The following is a 21,642-nucleotide window of genomic DNA, read 5'->3' as shown; positions in this document are numbered from 1 at the left end:
AGGCATCCAGCACATCAAGGCAAACATTTGGAATAAAGCCTTGGGTGCAAGCCACATTTGTTGCTAAATAAACAAAGCCAATGCTACAAAAAAACAATCATGCCTCAAGGTATAAAGCAACAGGGGTTTTTGGGCAAAGAAACACACACCCCCTCATTGCATCCCCCAGCTGGGAAGATACCTGGGCAAGTGATCCCACTGCTGCCTGAAGCACTGATAAAGGCCAAAGGCTGGGAGTGGCCAGGAGAGGAGATAAGCCATTGGACTGACCTAGCAAATCACACCCTTTGTTCAGCTCGTTTCCTGGGGATTTGAAACAGCTCTTCCCATTCTCTCTAAACCCAGATAAATAAAGAGTGATGGCTTTAGAGCTTTTCAAGTGACAAGAGCAGGAGGAAAGACAGGCCTATAGTAACGGGCTTTAACGAGGGCACTAACAGCTGACACAGGGACCTGTGTATTGGCTTATTGAGCAGATTCCTCCCACAAACAGTGACAATAGCTTGTTCCCTCACATACAACTCCAGTAAAGCTTTAGTACTTCCTGTATCCATGTTCCTGACTAATTAAAACAAAACAAAACCAACCCTACCACAACCAAAAAAGCCAACAGCATCCTGAAAAGGCCAAACTACAGGACTGGGGGGGAAGAGAATAATTTTCAGTGCTGTAACCCCCTCATGAGTCTTATCTGGTCTCAAGTATCTGATAAGTATCTGACACCCCATGACAATATCCAAGTACTGAAATTTCAGTAGAACAGTGAAAAAAAGGCAATAATAATGTTGCAGGTTGCATGGGACAAATAGCATGCAATTAGAGAATAGAAAAGAGCTGGCACAGAGCACCACAACCCTCTCCATGGCACCTGGTCTTACTGGTGCTACACCACCAGAAAAACAGTGGTGCTACCTGAGCATTCTGAAGGACTGGAAATGGCATAATTGAGCTGCAACATATTCACAGAAATATTATTGGCACTTTTTCTTCCAGATGTTCCCACACCCTCTATCTAAGCCGAACAGAACACCCACAAAAAGGTTTGTGGTTAGGGTAAAAGTAAAGCCATTATCAAATTTCTCTGAGACTGTTCGGGAAGTTTACATTGTGAGAGGAAAATCAAATTTTATGCACCTGATTATCAATACCACACATCTCAAAGTAAACATGGCCAGCATGATTTGGGATGATCCAGGACAGAAAATGAAGTTCAACAACTCTAGGAAGAAATGTATTTAACATGGGGAGTATCGTAAATGAACTCTAAATTCTTATTTTTACAGTTCTTACTCACTAGAAATAGCCCTTGTTCAGCTCTTGTCTGAATGTTTTGTGCTCAAATATAGCTGTACTGACAAAAGTGGGTGCAAAGTTCCATAATTCTCTACAGATGGATAGGGAATTCTCTCTCTGTCATGCCTCTGACTGTCCCTCTGTGTAATTGAACAGGTGTATCAAATATTTCCAGTTATCCTCTTACAGTCATAAAAGCAGAAAAGAAAATTAAGGGCAAAAATTTAAATACTACGGCTGGAATACATAAAGCTGAAGTTATTAATAGATTTTGGACAAAATATATAAAATGTGTTTTGTAAAGGTGTGAAAGAAATGAAGTCAGCTCTAGACCAAAAGGTGTGTGTTTTGGGATTTGATGGGCTTTTTCCTTCTAGGACTCAAAAAAGACTTCTTACTGTAAAAGAGGTTTCACAGCTTCAGAGAAGATCAGTGAAGCAGACAAATACATACATGATGGCTACCAGAATATATAACAGCAAATGGTGTCCAAGATTGCAAGACAAATGGATTTGAGTCGCAACAGTGAATAGCTGGTTCCAAAAAAACCACAAACCTCCCTCCCTTCAGAGTTTGACCAGGAATACAGTCAGTGGAGAAAAGGTGTCCCATTCAGTCTATTTGTCTACATTGGAAGGTCTGAAACCAATGAGCATCTCAACAATTATTCTAAGAAATAGGTATTTTCTCCAAGCACTTTTGTTGGTTTAAACAAAATCGTTAATTTTGCTCAACTTTGACATTCAAGTAAACTAAAAACCTCAGAATTATTCTCAGGTCAAACCCATGAGATCCAAAGAAAAAGGGCTAATTTCACATAGTTTGGTGCTGAATCATGTGGTAAAGCTGGGCTCACACTGTAGTTTTTAGGACAACTTGTTTACACAAAATTGGATAAACAAAATCTGTGAGGAATTCACCCACAAGTGCATTTTAAAAGAGTTTATTCTTGGCACAGATAGGGACAACTCCCATCAGCTAGAATGGAAAACTCACCTGTTTATGCCAGGACTGACTTTGTTCTCCAGCACCTGCAAACATGAGGCAGAGGAGCAGCATCCCCACAGCAAACTGAAGCTTCATACCTTTGTGAGGTCACTCTGTTTGATGAGGTGGACAGCAGTGGGCAACCAGGATGTGGGCTGCTGTGTTTTCAGAGATATTCAGCAGCCATATTTAAGAAAAAAAAAAAAAAAGCACACTCCTTCTGTCCATCTTAAGGACTTGTTTGGAATTATAAAGACATATGGTATTTTTAGAGGCTGAAACAAACTGACTCACACTCACCACTGCCAACTGAGAATAAGGCACATTTACTGATGTAACCAATGTTCCACTTCAATCTGCTTTCCCATCAAACCTCAACATTTTATTTTAGCTGCAAAAAGGTTTATTAAAACCCTGTGGCAACATGATAATTTTCTCAACTGAGAAATACGATGCAAGGCTCAAAAAACACAAACCTATTCAGCTGCACTCATTTTAAAAATCACCTTAAGTTGCATAGCATTCCACAGAGTTCATATTTTATTGTGCTGTTTAAATGAAAAGAAACAGTTGTTCCTCTGATTTTTTTTAACACACCCAAAATCAAGGAAGTATGGGGTAATATCCCCAACTCTGTCACCAAACCCACTTTGTGGATTCCTTTTGCTGTCCTTAACTGGCAGAAAATAATGATTTGTATTTGTCTTACAATAGCACCTTTGCCCTCTTCCCCAAAAGCTCAGGTTTTCTGTTATATGAGCTAGACATAGCTGCTTACCCACCCATTTCAGCAAGAGCTGCAAGTTTAAATCCTGGAACCTGAGCTGCATGGGGGGTTTAAAACTTGTTAGATGGAAGATGATGAATATGTTGCATTTATCAGTTGGTTGCAAAGATACCTCTTACACATGAAGCAAGAATATCTTTGCAAGAAGATGCCCAAGATAGGGTATTTTAATTTTCTCTGTGTTCTGCTCCCAAGAAAGCAGCTGAGTGAATGACACACCACTTTTCTCCTAGATGACAGCAAACAAAAAGCACAGGAAAAAACTTATACTGTAGTGAATCACATGCATATTTTGACTGGTGGAAGCTCTGCCAGAGAATGGAAAGAAAGATTAATTTAGTTGGTTTATCCCTTCCTTCGACTTCCACGCAGACTGACACAGTGCCTCCTCACAAAGGCTGCCCACAGGCTGGCAGGGCTCCAGGCAGGCACTGGTGTGTGCCGGCTGTGGATCAGACAGCACTTTGTCCTGGCCAGGATGTGGTCTGCCTTTGTAACGAGGCCCATGCAAACGGGCGCCCATCGGCCCCTGCAGCCGGCTCTGGCAAACACCACTTGTCCCTTCACTAGACATAAATGAACTGTAACTACCTCAAAGGAGAACAAGCAATATAAGAAAAGAAGGGGAAACATCCAGATTTAACCAGATTAACGATAACGGCTCTCCCGAGGGAAGGCTCCCTGAAGAGGAGAATTCAGGGACTTATTAGCAGCCATTAACCACGTTTCTGGTTTGTGATGTGCCACGCAGTGAAAAGTACAAATCTGTGACTTCCCCTGTAGAAGAATTTAGGGGGGATTATTAGCTTCACAGAGGACAGATTAGTCACAGCATAAACTGCTGCCCTAAACATTTCATATTTGTTTTGCATCCCCAGCATCCTGCTAAAAATAAGTGACAGGAAAAAATATCTGTGCTGGGCTTAGAAACAAATGCACATCACACTACGATCATCACCATTCCTCTGCTGCACTATATACTTGTTATTCATCTTGAGCCCTTATTTTTGTCATTTCGCTTAAGGCTGGAACACGTGGACTTCAGAAAAACTGCTTCTTTTCAGAAATTGCTATCACAATGTTTGTATTAACAGAAGGAAAACTATGAACAGCATGGAACTCAGAGATTTTCCTCAAACTTTCTTACCTTAGTCCTGCCAGAATGCTGTTAATGCATGATCTTGGGAAGAAAGAACAACAGAATTTCCGCTGCGTCTCATTTTCAGGGATGCAGGACTCCATTTCTGAAAGCAGAGAGATTAGGGTGACTGAAATCTGAAGTACTGATACTGTGCTGGGAGAATGGGTGCTGACAGCAAGCTCTTAACTCATCAGCAAATGCAGGTCTTGTTGACTGTATTTAAAGTCAGTCACAGAAGCAAAAACCCCACAAAAGCAGCAAGAAACAAGGAGCAGCCAGACTGGCCTCTATCATAACTAACACAAGATAACCACCTCTACAGACTCCAGTGCTTTGACTAGAGAAAACAGAGTTTTCTGGGGACTATTGGACCCAGATATATCATGTTTGGAGAGTGGTGCACTTGCACCAAATTAAAGCAAAGATGTGCCTAGGCAGGTGCAGCTGACACAGAAATAAAAACTTCTGTCAGAACTGAGCTGAACTCTTTAGCAACTTAAATATCAGTACCCAAGTGTGAAAGACCACAGCTTTCCCTCCACTTTCTTCACAGGTCTCAGGCCCAGGACAAACTATGCAGATAATAAAAAGTAGAATAGTGAAGTATGTTGGACCCACCACATTTGCAGCATCCTCAGGCAAATGGATTGCTATTCCATCCTGACCTCATTACAGATGTTTGAGACCACTTCCACTAAGCCTCTTCACCAAACTTCAAATCAGCAAGGTGATACAGCCACTTTTTATGTGCCAAGCAATAAAACAGAACCTAATACAATTTGGGCTATTCCAGAAAGAAAAGCCCATGCTGTTTCCAACTCTATCCTTACAGAATACCATCAGTAAGAGCTCCCATCATTAAGCAGAGATCAGTTAGCAAACCCTGTGCCAATAATTTAATTGAATTTGAACCTGTGGTCAGCTATTCCTTCTTTGGGAAAACTGAAGACCCTTCACCTTCCACAGTTTTTTTAATGGAGGTTCCCCAGCTGCCAGACAGAGACATACTGCAAACTGCATACAAACTACACTGAAAAGATCTACCAACAGGTGCTTGGCACAAGGCAGCTCCCTGCTCCTGGTTTGGGAAAGAGTTTCTCCAACCAGGAAAGAGCTCTAGAGCAATGGGAGGCCCTTCCCTCCAAGTGGCTCAGTACAGAAGGGGCTCAACAGTGCTTCCCTTGCTGCTCAGTCAATGATTTGAGGCCTCTTTATGTACTGAAACCTCATTGCTTGCACTGCTGTTGCAGCTGAGGGTCAAGTCAGGAACGGATCCAGCAAAGGCTGACGTTATTCCAGGGCACTCTGAATTGGTGCACTAAGAACTGTTGTGACAGAACACCTAGCCAAACCTCTTTTTCAGCTTCAGTTATATCAACACTGGGGTTATACAATATACTAGAACAGCCTTCCAGAAAAAAATTATCTTTGGGGTTTATAAATCTTACTTACACACTTACAAATCACAAAGACTCCAGTTTGGCAATAACACTTGTCTCTGTTATTGCTCAGTCTCCAGGTACTTCTTGCTTCTTGTTCTCTTTCAAATGTTTTTGTCTCCCTGGAGCACCACCCCCTTCCCCAGCCAGTTCCACTCTGCTCCTAATGGAGATAGGGTTAAATTTACAAAGTGTTTTTGTCCTAATTACAAGCCTTTCAGCTAGTACCTTGGTCTCAGCCTCAGCAGGAAATGATATGCAAAATATACTTTCATGCATCTGACAGTCCCCAAAACTACCGGTCATATAAATTCTGGCAATTTACTCTAATTAAAGCTAAGCAGCGTCGTGTGTGCTTAAACGGTCAATCTGTCTTGAAGTAATTACACCTGAAAGCAGGAATACATCAGTTTCCTTCTCCTGGAATTAAACTCAGATGGGGCAGCCGAGAAACAGTCAAGGGACATTTGCTAATGATTAAATCCAAATCACATCTCCTTGCAGTGCTCTTAGCAAGTACAAGCTGCTGCATGGATGCTGATGGATTTGTGGAGGAAGGAAGCAGATGGTACAAGGCACTTGTCAACACAGCGCTGCCTACACAAGACACTCTCTCTCTCACACCCAGTGCTGCAGAGGCTCGTGCTCTGAAGCAGTGCAGCAGGGAGGCAAAGCGAGGCTCTGGGAGAATGTAAAATACATGCTATGCTTGCAATCAGAAGAGCCAGCAGGCAGAGCTCCTGGTGTGCCAGAGAACTCCCACCTTCCACACGGCCATGTCAACGATGTCTCTCGTCTCTTGATGGTCCTTTAGAGAAGACCAAAGATGACTTTCTAGAAATAGCAACAATATTGACTCACTTAGGAAAAGATGAACAGGCTGCATTGCTCCATCCAAAGCCTCCTTCCTGCTCTTGTGTACAGAGCAAGGAGCACAGAAGGCAGTGAAGGAAAGACAAAAAAAGAAATCATTAACCACTAACCACACTTACACAACCATATTTTGCTGTGCCACTCAACAGCAGCACATAACTCCAAATTCCCATAACTCCTGACACAGTGCTCAAAGACTGCTGTTAGTCAGAAGGATGCTTACTTTGGCCCCCTAGGAGCTGACAAATTCCGCTTTATCTCCCTGGGATCTGACGAGCCCATCCTGTCACACGGGAAGACGATTATGAATGACAATGCAATGAGTAACTTCTTAAACAGGCAAAAAAAAAATCTGACTTGAATATTCTGCTTAGATTCTCATCCTTTGCTAGTTCACTGATATGTGCTAAGTTTCCCAAAAGGAGGACACATCACTAGAGGACAAGCAGGAACCAAGTTTACTCCCATATCAATATATAAAAGCTTATATAGATGCATCACTGAAAGATTAACCCAAATCCACGTTCAGCCTCTGAAACCTTAGTTTGAAAGATGCAGTGAACTATGAAAAGACAGACCAAGGACCTGTGCAGCTCTTTAAGCTATCTGTGATTTGTCCATCCTCAAAACAAACTCAAAAAGCAGTTTTTTGTCAAGTTTATGCTTGCACTCCTTTTACAAGAAGTGAAATGCTGTTCCCTCCCATTATCCCATTAATCATCTTCCTTTTTTAAACACAGATGTGGTTTTATTCAGGTTAAACTAAAATATACTGAAGGATACCTATTTAGGAGTCAGAATTCTTTATTCCTTAATTATGACACAATCCAGCCATACTCATCAGAACAGGCCAGTTCTTTCTATCCCTCCGAACTGGGACCTTTCCAAAATGCCAAAACCAGATCTCTTCTGTTGTACCTGAAATAATCTACTGGTACTTATCTAGAAATATTCTGGGTTTTCAAAAATCAAGCATAAACATGTCAGAAATCATTCTGTGACTGAATGTCATAGTTTGTGTTTTGTTAAAATATTCCAGAACATTAACCTGCTAAAACACTTGGGAGCGGAGGGGGTGCCTTTAAAAGCTGCTTTGGCATTAAAAAACGAGCAGCATTGGATACAGAATAGAAGGGAAGAGGCAAAACCAAAGAACACAGTTTTCCATTATCAGAACCAGGCAAAGCGGGATCAGCTGCTTTTTGAAGATTTGTTGTTGTGAGAGACCTCACATAGTCCCCAAGGCTGCATTTTCCATTCCAGTCTCGCCGTGGAGTATTGGTTGCAGCAGGACTGTTAATCACTGCTAATTGTGAGGACAGCACTGGGGCAGGAACAACTGTCCCCAGCGAACCAGTAAGTTCATTTTAGCTTCCTTAAGGGCTTTGGATGTTAGTGATTTCAGGTCACTAACAGGAGTGGGTAGGTAAGTCCCTGCCCTGGCAGTGAAGGATGTTAGGAGTGTAATCCTAATTTTTTATTTTAGCCCAGCTAACAACAGAATAAATTAACTTTAAACCTGAACGAAATAGCCTATTCCAAGTGTAAGGCTTCTCAGCCACAGCTGTCTCGCCCTTTAAAAAAAGGAGAGGAAGAAAAGCCAAGTAAATATTCTCTATGGAGACATTTAAGATTCCCTTCCTTCTCCCCAGCAGCAGTAATGTATGTATCTTCATCTTCTGGACTTTTTCCAAAGTGCTTAACTTTGGAATCTACATATTATGCTTGCCACAGCAAGTGTCTCTTTAGACTAACGCTCCTCTCCCATACAGGTCTAAATTCTGTCACTCCTTTTCCCCAGAGCTTGCAGTAATGAGTGGACAGCTTCTCTGCAGCAATTGTGGTCTGTCAGAAAAAACAAAGCAGAGGAAGTATGTATCATTTGGCTGTCTCCTTAATTTTAGTGTAACAATTCCATTTTTAGGTACAGAGAGTCCATAATAGAATGGGCATATCCGAGTTTAGCACACAAAGCTCTAAATAAGACTGCTGCTTTACAAAACCACAGCACAGAATGGCAATTGTTTCTAGCGTGGTAACCGCAGTGATTGAGAGATGCCCAAAGTAACTTGTTTTTTAAGGGGGAAACTTCAGTGTGTGGTGGCAAGCTCTGAAACCACCGATATAAATGGATTAGGCTGTGAGCACAGCAAACAATAGTCCCATTACTTTGGCTTAGGTCTGTTTTAAGAGAGCTAGAGAGTACTTAAAAAAAAACCTCCTTGGTCTTTCCAATATCACTGGAGGGCTGGGCAGGGGCAGAGATGCTTTCTGCAGGCGCACACCAGGATGTGCTAATATTATCAAGCCTTTTGCTTTGTTGTCGTGCTATTCTTACTTAGCTTCTAATGCTCCATGAATGCATGACTGCTCTTTCCAGTCCACATAACAGCTATATTACTGGAGGTTCCAGCCTGTTGTTTTTCTTCGAAGCTAGGCTTCAGCCTTGGTTAATGTTTGCCCAGAAATATGTAATTGCGGACTTCCTCCTCATAAACCGTTCCAGAGCACAGGCTGCCATCCTTCCATGTTATTATTATCTGTGTGCCTGCAGGCTAGAGCAGGGTGTGCTCTCACATTTGAGAGGAGAGATAACCCTTTCCTTGCAGGAAAGGCACTCAATGCCTCGGATTGAGGCAGCTGCTGCTAAAAGGAGGCAACCTGAAAGCTTTACTGGTGTTATTTTCTGCCCTCAGATTATAGAATAAAAATACTTTTATCACAGGCCTACTAGGTCCCAAATAAGTGTAAGGGAAGCTGAGTATAAAATCAGAATAATTGGAGTTGGAAGTGGTCTTAAAGATCATTTAGTTCCAACCCCTCTGCCAGGGGCAGGGGCACCTTCACTATCCCAGGTTGCTCCAAACCCCATCCAGCCTGGCCTTGGACACTGCCAAGGATGGGGCAGCCACAGCTTCTCTGGGAAACCTGTGCCAGTGCCTCACCACCCTCACAGTAAATGGACCTTTTAATCCATTTAATTCATAGCACTGCATATACTTACTTGTGCTTCTTAATTTTTTATTTCTGATTATCCGCTCATTTTTTAAAATATAAGTTAAAAAAAATCTTATTTTCTATATTTTCCCCATAGCATTAAATATTGTCACCTACAGAAGAAAATAGAAAACCTGGAGTAATTTTTGTATAAAACTCAGATTTTCAAACAGACTGGGATGTTAATTCAGCACAAGCATTTTCTGGGGAAACAATCAGCAAACTGAATACATATTAATTTTGGGCATAGGTCTTCACTGCCAGAAACACAGTATCAGCAATGACAGCAAAGCCCCAGGCACTAGCAGAAGGTAGATAATGTTCAGGATTTACAGTGGTAAACATGCCCCTATAAAGAAAGCTGCCTGATTTTAAGCTACTGAAATAAATTTAAGACTCTCTCCTCTCCTAGGAATTGCCCACATCTTCCATGGATACCGTGAAGAATCCAGGTCACAGTCTTTGTAACATTATGTTGAATGACCAAAAGGTTTGCAATGAAACACTCAAGAAACATGAGAAATTAAGCAGATGAAATCTCTCCAGATACTTTGCAGGCAGCAGGTCTTCTAAGGTCTTGCCCAGATCCCTGCTGGAGATAGCCTGGCATGCTTTCCAATCTTGACATTCCCTCTTTGCCCTCAAACCATCCAGATCTGGGACCTGTCAGAGTGTGTTAAAGCTCACATCCAGTCTATTCACCTGGATTGCCTCTAAGGAGAAACAAGGGTAAAGTGGAAGCCACTTTGAGGCCAGAATCTCACCCTGATATAGATTCAGGGTACATCTGGCACACTCACCTAGTCCAGGAATTGGGAAGACCTCCTGGGTCAAGTAATCAGGCGTGGTCTAAGGGGTTTCACTGTCCTTGAATACACAGATCACAGGAAACAGGGTGGATCAGGCAGAACCAGCACACTAAACTAAACAAACCCGTGTCCAGCTCCTCTGCTCAGAAAGATTAGTGAATATCTCGAGTGCAGTGAACTAAAGCAGTACCTCAGGTGGAGGAGTAGTGCAGTGAAAAGCCTTCACTTCCTCCCAGATTTAAATTCTTTAACAAGAGCAACAGCTGGAAAAAGTTTAGCCATCGCTTAAACCAAAAGGTATCTTTATTTCTGACAACTGCTGGGTTTGAAACACGATGTTTTTAGTAGCTTTCAGATGCCTCTTCTTCCTGAGCTCACTACAAACTGCAGGACAGTTCAGAGAAGGGCTGTGTTCCACATAAAAATGAGATACAGCAGAAAGATATTTTAAGACAGAACAGAAAAGCAGTGACAGCTTAGAGAACAGACTTACAGCTATTAGGTTATTTTTGGAAGGAAGGGGCTAAGCAAGTCTCAGGATAACAAGCCAGAGCTCCAGACACATTGAGGACAGACTCTCACAGAGAAATTACTGAAGGGCCAAGAGTTTACTCTCAAGCCAATTGCGATCTGCCATGCAAAGGAAGTCACCTAGTCAGGCTGAAAGCACACATGAAATGGAAATTATCTTCTGAACCAGGAGTACCTTTCCATGACTGACAAACCCATTGTCAGTTCAGACTAACCCATGTGACAGTCATCCACATGTTGTTACAGCCTGCCCTAAGACATCCCCCTATAAACAGGAATACTTTCTTTAGCAAAATACTCAAAAAAGGCCAATAGAAGTTTGCTTCAGTAAGGAACCACTCAAAACTGGAAGACAAGCTACAGGACTGGGCCCTGGCAATCACAATATTAAAAAGTCACTAGAGTAGGATCATTTTTGAGCATGAATTCCAACAAAGCCAGCTTGTTGCTAGAAGGTTGTTCAGCTACTGAAGATTTGTCCTTGGATTCCTGTTGAAATCAATCCATAAAAATCATATTAAAGGATTAGGTATCAAGCATTTGTGTGTTGATGTGCATAAGAAATTCTTCACTCACAGACTGCTGACCTTACATTCTTAAGAGGATCTTTTGCCCCATAATAAAGTGTTCACTGTCAACAGTAATTCTTGCGCTTCATGCATCTGTTGACAAAGCCTGAACAGGAAGCTTTTCTGTAGGTAAAAAGTTTAAATGCTGAGCTTCCACAAGGTCTTTGTCCAAAGAACGAGGGAGGATTTGGACATTTTGGCAAACAGCAAGGTACCAGTCATGATATTCACACCACAAGTGAACTGTGAAACAAAAGAGATGCCACACATTTACTTCAGAAGCCTGGTAGTTCAGGAATTAAACAGCTCTCCTTGCACATCTATCCTTCTGTTATCATCTGTATTCCTTTAGGCACAGACACACTTCTAGCACAATTATGCAACTCATGAGCACACAAGAGTGCTTATATTATATCAACAATCCTTGCACTCATTTTTATTAAAATGCACCATTTCAAGTATCTGCAACACAGATTTCACAAAAAACTCAAATCATCCCTGTGCATAAACTATGCACAACACTGAAGGATCAAAATGACATGTCCAACATATGCCACCTGTGTTAGCAGGGAGCTCCAAGCAAAGAGATTTAAGCAAGACCCAAAAAAAATATGTTCTACAATTGGCTGACCAATTCCCAACCCCATAAATCCAGGGAAGAACTGTAGACAAAGCTGAGCCACAACTGCCTTGTAGGCTGCAGCTACTTGGCCAGAGGAGGAACAAATCAAATTCTCTCACTGCAGACAGGACTGCACTCTCTGCCTTCTTTCTCTTCAGTCATGCAGGAGTATTGGTGGCCTGGAAGGACTGAAACCTCTGCAGAAACCCGTGGGGCAAGCAAGGTCTGCTGTGGTCCCTCTCTCTCCCACTCTCTTCCATCGGGACAAGATATCCGATGTATTTAATCTTCCCTGTCCCTTCTGTCTGCTTAAAAAATACATCTCTACTCTGATTTCTTATTGCTGGCATCTCCAGATGTTTCTTTGCTCAGGAAAGTTGCATCAGTTCATGCTAAAGCTCTCTGCAGATGTGCATCAATTTGCATGCCAAAGATTTGCTTTCTGCCTGCAATTAAACTAAATGCACTCAGCTACAGAAGTTACATCCATTGAATTGGAACTGCTGTTAGGAAAGGCCAACTTAACACAACTTGCCAGCTAGAAATTCTATCTCCAGTCCTCTGCAGATAATTTCCTAGCCAGCCCCTTGTGAAAAAGTCCTGCTCGCTGGTAATTGAATTTACTGCAAGATGGAAATGACAAATACAGGAAAATAACAGAGCTTCATATCTTTGGGTAAAATGGAGTGCTTGTGGCTTCCCCAGCTCCACAGCTTGCTCTGTTATACCTCGTCTATCAGTCCCAAAAGCATCTTTTGCTTTTCACAGAATAGTTTATATTGGAAAGGACTCCTGGGAGGCCATCTAATCCAACTCCCAGCTCTGAGCAGGTCCAGTTAGATCAAGTTGCTCAGGGACTTGTCCAGGAAATAAGAGATTCAGTATTTAAGTACTGGGAAAACCATGAAACATTTCAAGGAAATCACATAGAAAAGTAATTAAAGTTAACATATGGAGCCTAAAGAGAGAGGCCCCAAGTTTGAGTCCAGTTCCTAGATCCCACTCCTACCTTAGACCACAGGTGCTGAAACCAGGAGTTTCTGTTCTACATACAGTGTTAAAAGATTGAGGAAAGATAACAATCACAACCACCCCAGCATGGCACAGTGTGGTTTCACCAACAACTGCTTTTACATTTTGGGAAATGAACTTTTAGGACAGCTGTCCTATAAGTAGAGAGATCAGGTCCTAGCCTGATGCAAACCAATGCTTTCCAGCTGACACCAACTGGGAAACTGCCTCACCATTTGATTCTGTCAAGAAAATTGTCTGTAAGAAAATCTTGCATTTTCTGTTGAAATGCAAGAGACAAGCAGATTCTACCAGACACCCCCTGGTTCATACTGAATCACTGCTAGCACATACATTGGAGCCTTAGTCAAAAACAAAGGACAGAATACAGGGTAACAAGCGATCAGTCACGTCTGACACGCACACTGTTTCCACAGAATTACTCATCTCTGTGAGGTCTGATAGATGTTAAAGGATTTTTCCTAATTCACACACAGATGCCTTGTAAATAAATGGCAACTATTCATATGACTAAATAGTTACTTTGTAGGTATTTTGACAGAAAGAGCTCATGGAGTTTCCAATAATGCCATCCTCAAAACATAAACTGCGCACTTCCCCTCCTTTCACTTGTTTTTCAGGAAATCATATTTTCAGACTTCCTGTGGCTGACACAGCCTGGGTAGGTCAGGCTGTGCCATATCACATCCCACAGCATGTGGCAGAGTGAGAGCTTCCCACGGTGACACTCCACGATGCAGCAGGTGAGAGAGTCAGACTGGGAAATGCAGAGCAGCTTTGATTTGTTTCAGTTTTTTCATTGCTGGCATGACGTACAGTTAAACAAACTGGCTGCCAAGGGAAATAGGAAAGGGATGCTCTGACCTTAACTGTGTGGTTAGCACATTGCATCTTTCTAGGAGTTAACCTACAAAGTTAACTCCAAAGGATGGATTTGGGGATCTCTCACTGGTAGCACCATCTGCTTTCACACCCTGACCTAGCTAATCCTAATCCTGCAGGGCTCTAGATTTTCATCAGCAGATAAATTCAGAATTTGATTCCTAGGACACTGCTTTTCTCAGCTCCTTTTTTAAAATTTATTTTGGTGGGATTTTCAGGCTAACTTTTCTTCTGCCTACTGCACTTGCAAGCCTTGCTCCAAGAAAACATGCTGGGTGTGATCACAGGGTAAGAAATCTTTCAAAAAGACTTCTTGGCAGCAGGTAGGGAAAGCAGACATCCCCAGCATAGCCAACAGCTGTTTTCCTACAGTTTCCATATCCCTGAAGACTGGTGATAGGGGAAGAAAAGTGCATACAGCATGACAAGAGAAGAAAGATGAGGTGAGAAATTAATATTCCAAATGTTCACTAGAGCAAGGAGCTGGTGTCCCCCTCCAGACAGCTCAGTGTCCTAGACACCAGATCACTGTATTATCTCTTTAGCTTCCCTAATGCTTCACTATGCACATTACAACAATCTCCAAAAGAACAAGCTATAAGCCAACACTACCCCATGTTTCTGACTCTGTAAGCAACACTGCAATCTGATCTGTTCATCCCCCCTTAACAGCCATAACCGTGCAAATGCAACTCTAAACATTCCTTTTATTGCAAATAATTTTAGCAGAACCATACAGCTAATAGATTGATTCCATTATTAGAGAGAGCTGGGGATTGTGAACTAATCAATATCCCAGGCTGCTGAGGGGACAGCAGATCTAATCAACACCCTACAGAACTTACACCTAGAATCCTAATTTACAATTAAAAGCTTTGAGAATAGTAATTTGCAATCAAAAGCTTTGATTCCTGATGGCCATTTTTCTACCTTTCAAGCAACAACAATATATCACATTATACACATAATCAAATTATGATTTTACTGCTCTACAGAACTCTACATCCATCAGCACCACTTTCTCCCTAGAAGGGTAAACAAATGAGAAAGGCGATTCAGAATAATTTTGCACCTATGTTTTGACATCCACACCTTTGTGTGTTAGACAATAAAGGAGGTGATGACAAAGGGATTACAGCCAGATATCACTAAGTTAGGTTCCATTTATCTGCATATCCCATTCCTATTAATTACTCTACTGTAAAAGTCAGTATGCCCTAGGTCAGTGCTGTTGCAATACTCAGATCCGGCACCCGGAAAGGATGCTCTCCACCTGCTCATTAAATGCCCTCCCAACTGGCTACTAACACTACTTATCTGGACCTTGTCTTCCAACACAGTGGGAGAGTTGTTCCATTTCTTTCTCTAGCCCTGTATTTGCCAAAAAGGCACCCATGCAAGTGGAAGCTGTCGCGACGCCCATGCACTGCACAGCTCTGAACCGGGCTACACCCAGGACTCTGCATTTTTCACCCACATCCATGCTGCGGAACAAATAATCTGCTCCTTCACTTAGGAGTCCTTTGGTTCAACATACAAAAAAAATAGTGTTCCTTGTGAAGCCTAGAGCAGAAAGGGCAAAAGAAATGCAAGGAAAACTGAGCTTTCCGTCTGTTTATGTAGCTATCTGTCACACAAAGCCAGAACGCCCGGCCGGAGCTGGAGAGACACACGACTGTGGCACACAAAGCAATCCACTTTCCGGGCTAGTTCAGTCCTGCTTGCTTCTCCCCAGTTGTGCTCATGGATTCCTGCGAAGGGAAAAACTCCAAGCTCCTCTGTGCACACACTCAGGCTGGACTTGCACAGCGAGAGAAGAGAGGTAAGTGATCTTCTCTTTCCCTTTCTCACCTTTCTCCCCTTTTCTCCACATATTTCTCCCAAGTAACTGCTGGGATATAGTACAGCAGAGTTTTGTTTAAACCTTCCTAACACCATGACTGTGATTTAGGCAGCAAAAGGATTAAGCCTACATGCCTTAGGAGGAGGCAGGACAAGTTCTTCCTCAGCCATATGATTTATTTGAACGGTAGCAGACCTGGAAAAAAATGTTAAAAGGTAACATGGGCAGACATTATACACAAAGGCACTTCAAAAAACTAAGAGTGCAATATTAAACAAACATGGAAAAGGGCACATTTGCCTTCTTATAAGGATTCTCTCCTGTATCTCTCTGCACCCGCATCTCACTGGCCTCAAACTAAACACCATTGGCACAACCATGGGCATTACAGTTTGCCAAGCAGGATGTGCTTCAAAATCCCAGAATTAGCTCAAAACACTGCAGCTCCATTTCTTCCAGAACATGAAATATTAGCAGTCAAGCTGCTCTTAGCACTGAATAAAATGCATAAGGCACTTGGCTTTTGTTAACAATGCTTATTTTGGATGTGCAACTCAAGCAGTGGTTTAGATCTAAATTCACAGTAATCCTCAGTACAAAACTAGGCTTAAAAAAAGTTACTGAAGTCCAGATGCTAAAATAAAGCCTTAAGGAACAGCCCTGATTAGCTGGTGGGGTGTAAGTGCTCTACCCTTGGAACAGCTTGGCAAGGAATTGTCGGAATTCCTCCCTCCTCTTTCCGGGGGGGAGCGGATGCAGTAACAGCTCCCAAGGGGACGACACTCCCTTCCTTTCGCCTGGGCTCCCTGCGGGGAATGGGTCTGGATTTGTTAGGCAGGACTGCGAGGAGAAAGAGGGGGGGGGATGTAATCCTCACTCCTCACCGGATATGGACACAATCCGAGCTCAAGTTATTGACTTGTAACCTCACCACAAAAGGAACCATTTGAATTTTTGCTGCACTGCAAGGCTTGTGCAAAGGGCTGTTACTGAATTGTCAGGGCTTGCAGTGCCCCATGAGGCCAAGATCTGAGAGCAGTCTCAAAGTCATGCCCACTTTCCATTACAAAATCACTTTTTAAGGGCAAAAATCCATGTATGCAAATAACCCAAAGGGGTTGTGAAAAACTCCAAAAAAGTACCCATTTATGGATTCTGGGGTTTGGTGGGGAGCATTTGTTGAATGCCTTAGGAACTTCTGCCCTCATTCCCCAGTGTGACACAAACCTTCATCACCCCACCATGGCCGGTCTCATCTTCTTCTTTTGGCACCCACTGTTTCAGGTCCTGGAGCCTGAAGTATGCCTCACCCAAAGCCTTGGCATCACAGCTGTGACTTCAGAAGGGAGAGATGCTGAACTCGAGGCAGGTAACAAGGAGCACTTGTACACCTTTATCTTGTTCTGACACCACACAGACAGAGCCTGACAGCACCGGTCCTCCCAGGCTAATCAGTGCAACCTTTGGCTCAAGTCCACAGGCGTTTTGCTCATCCAAGCACCCTCAGGAGGTTACTCATTAGGGCCCTTTGATTACAGTGCTGCATTCACCTCCACACCATCTCACAGAGCACGCAGAAAAACCAGGAAAGATTAAGGGAGAAGGCACCATGGAAAATAACAAATAAAGGACAAATTCCGGACAAGAAGAAACTAAATAAATTAGAACATGCCAGCTGGCTAAGAGGGGACAGAATCAACATCTGAAAAATAATGAAATGGAATGATGTGGTAAAAAAGGGAATTATTTACTGTATGTAATAAAGGAAGTCGGGAAGCCTGTTTTAAACTGGCAGCAATTTAGAAACAAAAGGAAATGCTTTTTCATAAAACAATTACAGTGTGGAACTCAGTGCCCACAGGGCCTGGTCGAGGCAAAGCAGCACACAGGTTCAAATGGAGATCAGAGGAATGAACAACAAATACATCCAAGAGAAGCTACCAAACACATGTCAGCCTCAGAAGCTGCTACACAACTCTTTGTTAGAAGCTGACAAGATAGAGCAGGGAAAGATAATTCTAAATATACATCTATTTTCTGAGGCCCTTTCCCCATCCCACTCTCACCAACCTCTGCTGGAGGCAGGATACTTACTCACAATAATCTTTGATCTAATCTAGTGTGACAGCTGCTGTGTTCTCATAAATTTCACTGAGCTTCACAGATCATTGAATCATTTTCCATGTTTATTGTTACAGTGAACAACAGGACATGTTCCTTCCTTCACAGCTTCTTGTTTTGCACAGATGATCTCAAAGGACAAACCCAACTCCCTCGGTACAATTCACATTCAAGCAAATATTATGGAACCCAAACACAGCCTCTAGAATATTATTCTCGTTTCATATATCAACAATGAAGACACAAGGGACTACATAGAAAACTTCCTGTGGGATCTAGCGAGCCCTGCATCTTCCTCAACAGAGTTAGACTGCAGTTTCAGGGTCGTAACCCTTCACTGTAACATCTCTGGTGCTTCTCCTGCACAAGAAACCACTAAGCAACAAAGTTCACTGCAATGCTCCAGGTTTACGAGGAGTTATTTCATTTGAACACAGCATGCTCCCTCTGTTTACCTGCTGTTTGGTCTCATGATGCAACCCAACATTCTCTAATCAGTTCAGGGTGCTTGCAACGCAGCCAGAGGCTTTGTCACCCACAGGAAACTGTGGGCTTAACAAACTTACGCAGCCAGGCGTCGGTGAGTTATTCTTGTACAAAATTAATTAAATGATAATTAATAAAACAAAGCCCCCAACACATGGACCAGGTTGCAGCCTTCTCCCTTCCACATCTCTCTGGCTAAAAATCCACAGAGAGGGAGGCCAGGGCCCTGCAGCTGGTTATGGAAGAGGGCTGAGCATCCGGCAGGGGAGCACAGCTGCCGGCCACATGACACACGGCCTGGTACCAGCGACGCACGGCGCTCGTGGGCAAATCAGCTCCCACCACAGAGCATCTTGCGATTATTTGCCACTCTGTGCTTTCTCCCACTGCCCCTCCAGAGGATTTTGGACTAAACATCAGGCAAAAAGGCACTAATCACGAATAATGCAGTTCCAGTTACAGTGCTTGAAGCGTTCAGCTCAGAAATATTTACTCACTGTTTCCTTCTACTTGCTGCTTAGGCAGGCCCGTGGATGTCACTGCGTGGACACACTGGAGTGGATGTGATCAGCACAAGTATAAAGATCAGAATTAACTCCAAATTCCTCTGCTTTCAAGGAACTGTTTAGTTTAATGATTAAAACCTCGTAAGTGCCTGGATTGTGTGAACACCTGTCAGTGCTCTCTGGAAGAAAAGGTATTTGCTTGCTTATTTATTTGAAAGCTGAAGCTATATACTAGTCAGAGGAATTTTATTTGGTTTTTAAAACAGAAGTTAGATGACAGTTTCAGCTGAAAAGTGAAGCTTCAGTGCAAAACCAGCACAGAGAGTTTCAACACCCAGCTTTTGTTCCTGTGAGCACTGACATTGCTGCAGGAGGGCAGTTACAATTGAACTCTGCACTCTTAAATTTCTTACCGCTCTGCTTTTGTGGGTAGCTGTACTAGGACCCCCACACCCTTGCAGACATAGGAAGTCTGCACACTTAAGCTGTAAAAAAAAAGGAGAATTAGGATTTTAAGCATTGAAGCCTGACCTCCCAACCTCATCTCTGCTCTTACACAGCCCATCTGCATTACCTTTTGCACAAATGTGGATTATTCAGTAATTAAAAGAGCATTCCCCAAAAGCTCATCAATGGTCACATCCTTCCTACTTAAAGCTCATTTGGACTTTGGATCTAATTTTCAAAAAAGTCAAGAGCTGTTTTCAACTGGGCAAGAAAAGTCCATTTCCTCAGCTCTCTCCAACATTTGCATCCCTGCTTGGAAAATAAATAATTAAGTTGTGACATGGCAAAGAACAAGCCAGGAAAACATCGGCCCAAAAGAGGCAAGTCTTGGAGAGCTGAAAACAAAGGATTACAATGGGAATGCTTATATAATCTTAATTACAGAGGATGCTTCTTCCATAACCACAATGGCATACACATGGCCTACAACTGCACATGCTGGGGAGAACAGTAGTTATTCCACTGGCTTCTCCCTGTGCTTACCTCCCTCTTACCACAGTCAACAGGGCAAAGGAAATTCATTTCCATGCCCTTCCCCCAAAATGGAAAGGTTAACCATAATTCTGAGGCGAGATGAAAGCGTTATCACTACTCCAGAAGGATATCAATCTAAATAACCCTCACACTCAGTAAATCAATAGGATTCTTCTGGTTGCATCAGACCAGCCACACAGTGTTTGCATAGGGAAACAATCAATATGAATGCCATCCAAATACAGAACTGACAACAGCAGGGAATGCAAGCAAAGGGAGGAGATGGGGGGAGGGAAGGGGGCTCAAGAGGAGAAAAGGAAAGCGTTGAAGGTGTTGGAGTCAGGAAAACCCTTCTGAGTTTTAGTGCCTCAGCAACCTCCATTCATATCTTGAGAAATGTCAGAAATCAGGAAATATTACTTCGGGTTGCATGCTTCTGTCCTGGCCTATCAAATACGCGGAGTAGTAACAGCAAATTACTGGAAACTGCACTTTGAACTTAGCCACTGGCAAGGATCCCAGTCAAACAGAAATGTAAAAGTTCCTTTCCTCTGTGGGGCCTCTTGTGTGGGGGTGTCCCCATAGATGTTCAATAGCTGGTTGCAACAGGTTGGAATGAGGCCCTGAGCCAGAAAAACAAGCCCTGACCAGTATTATTTCCTACTGCCTACGTTGTTTATTAAAAGATATTTTGACGCATCACTCTCAGCTTTGTTGGGCTGCACTGGAGGCTCGAGGCCCATCGAGGAAAAACTGGCACCATTTTCACTAAGTGCTCACGCCTCCTTTTCTTCCAGCATTCCACCTCATGCCTCCCTGTGTTCATGGCTATAGGTGCAGCACAAAGATATACTTAACGAAGAATTGGAACCAGGCAGACTGGTTGCTAAGCAAAGGCTCTGTATTTCCTACAAATAGAGAAGTAATTAGATTCTAAACCCTATCAATATTCCTAGCATAGACAGAAGAAACAACATTTTTCTGCACACCAGACTTTTGTAACGTAGTTTGAAAAAAAAAAAAAATCCAACCACAGAGTGTTCAGGAACAGTAACTTAATGTTATTAACAACCCAGGGAGTGCCCAGTGAGTGCAGAAAGGCATTGTAGCCTTCCCCCTTCCAGAGGTGAAATGATCAAAAGACTGGCCTCTTTACAGTCTGTTATATTTCTGTCTAAGAAAACCCAATTTGCACAAGCAAATAAACTAGCTAGTTATAAAACTGAGGGGTCAGCCTGAGTCAGATAAACTCCGAAGTCAGACAGCTGAAGAAACAAACTTTTATTTAAGCCACAGCACAGGTGATCCTAAGAGGAAACAGTAAATCCCCATAGAGCCACAACTTCCACATTGGGCAACTGAGAGCACGAGGAATGGAGGTGCAGGGAGTGCAATTTTCTAACGCCACATCAAGGCTCAGCACACGTTTAATCAGAAACAACAGATCCCAGCCTTGCATTCAAAGGGGGGAAAGCAAATAGAAAAATCAAACACTGTCGTCACAATGCAGCGAGTCAAACATTATTGAAATCATAAGGACTAATCAGTTTCTTGCCTTTTCGTTTTTAAGAGACCAAAATTATTTCTTATTCTTTCCCTTCCAGGGAAGGAAAAACAAACAAACCCCCACCCCCCAAAAAAAATCCCAACCAAGCCTGTTCTTCTTTTGGAGATTGCCTAGTTACCAATACACCATCAAGCACAGGTTCCATTTTTCCCTTCCTGATGAAAGGAATTAAGCCT

General features: G+C 42.7%; 1 long non-coding RNA gene across 1 annotated transcript; it reads left to right on the top strand.

Annotated features, from left to right (window-relative positions):
* Positions 1-5,379: 5,379 nt before the first annotated feature.
* On the top strand, positions 5,380-10,024 carry LOC135298645 (uncharacterized). Its single transcript, XR_010360681.1, has 3 exons — positions 5,380-7,876; positions 9,768-9,828; positions 9,913-10,024. It is a non-coding gene; the product is annotated as an uncharacterized LOC135298645 (long non-coding RNA).
* Positions 10,025-21,642: the final 11,618 nt, after the last annotated feature.

Source organism: Passer domesticus, chromosome 4, assembly GCF_036417665.1.
Source record: "Passer domesticus isolate bPasDom1 chromosome 4, bPasDom1.hap1, whole genome shotgun sequence".
Lineage (NCBI taxonomy): Eukaryota > Metazoa > Chordata > Aves > Passeriformes > Passeridae > Passer > Passer domesticus.
This window is presented reverse-complemented; position numbering and strand designations above follow the sequence as displayed.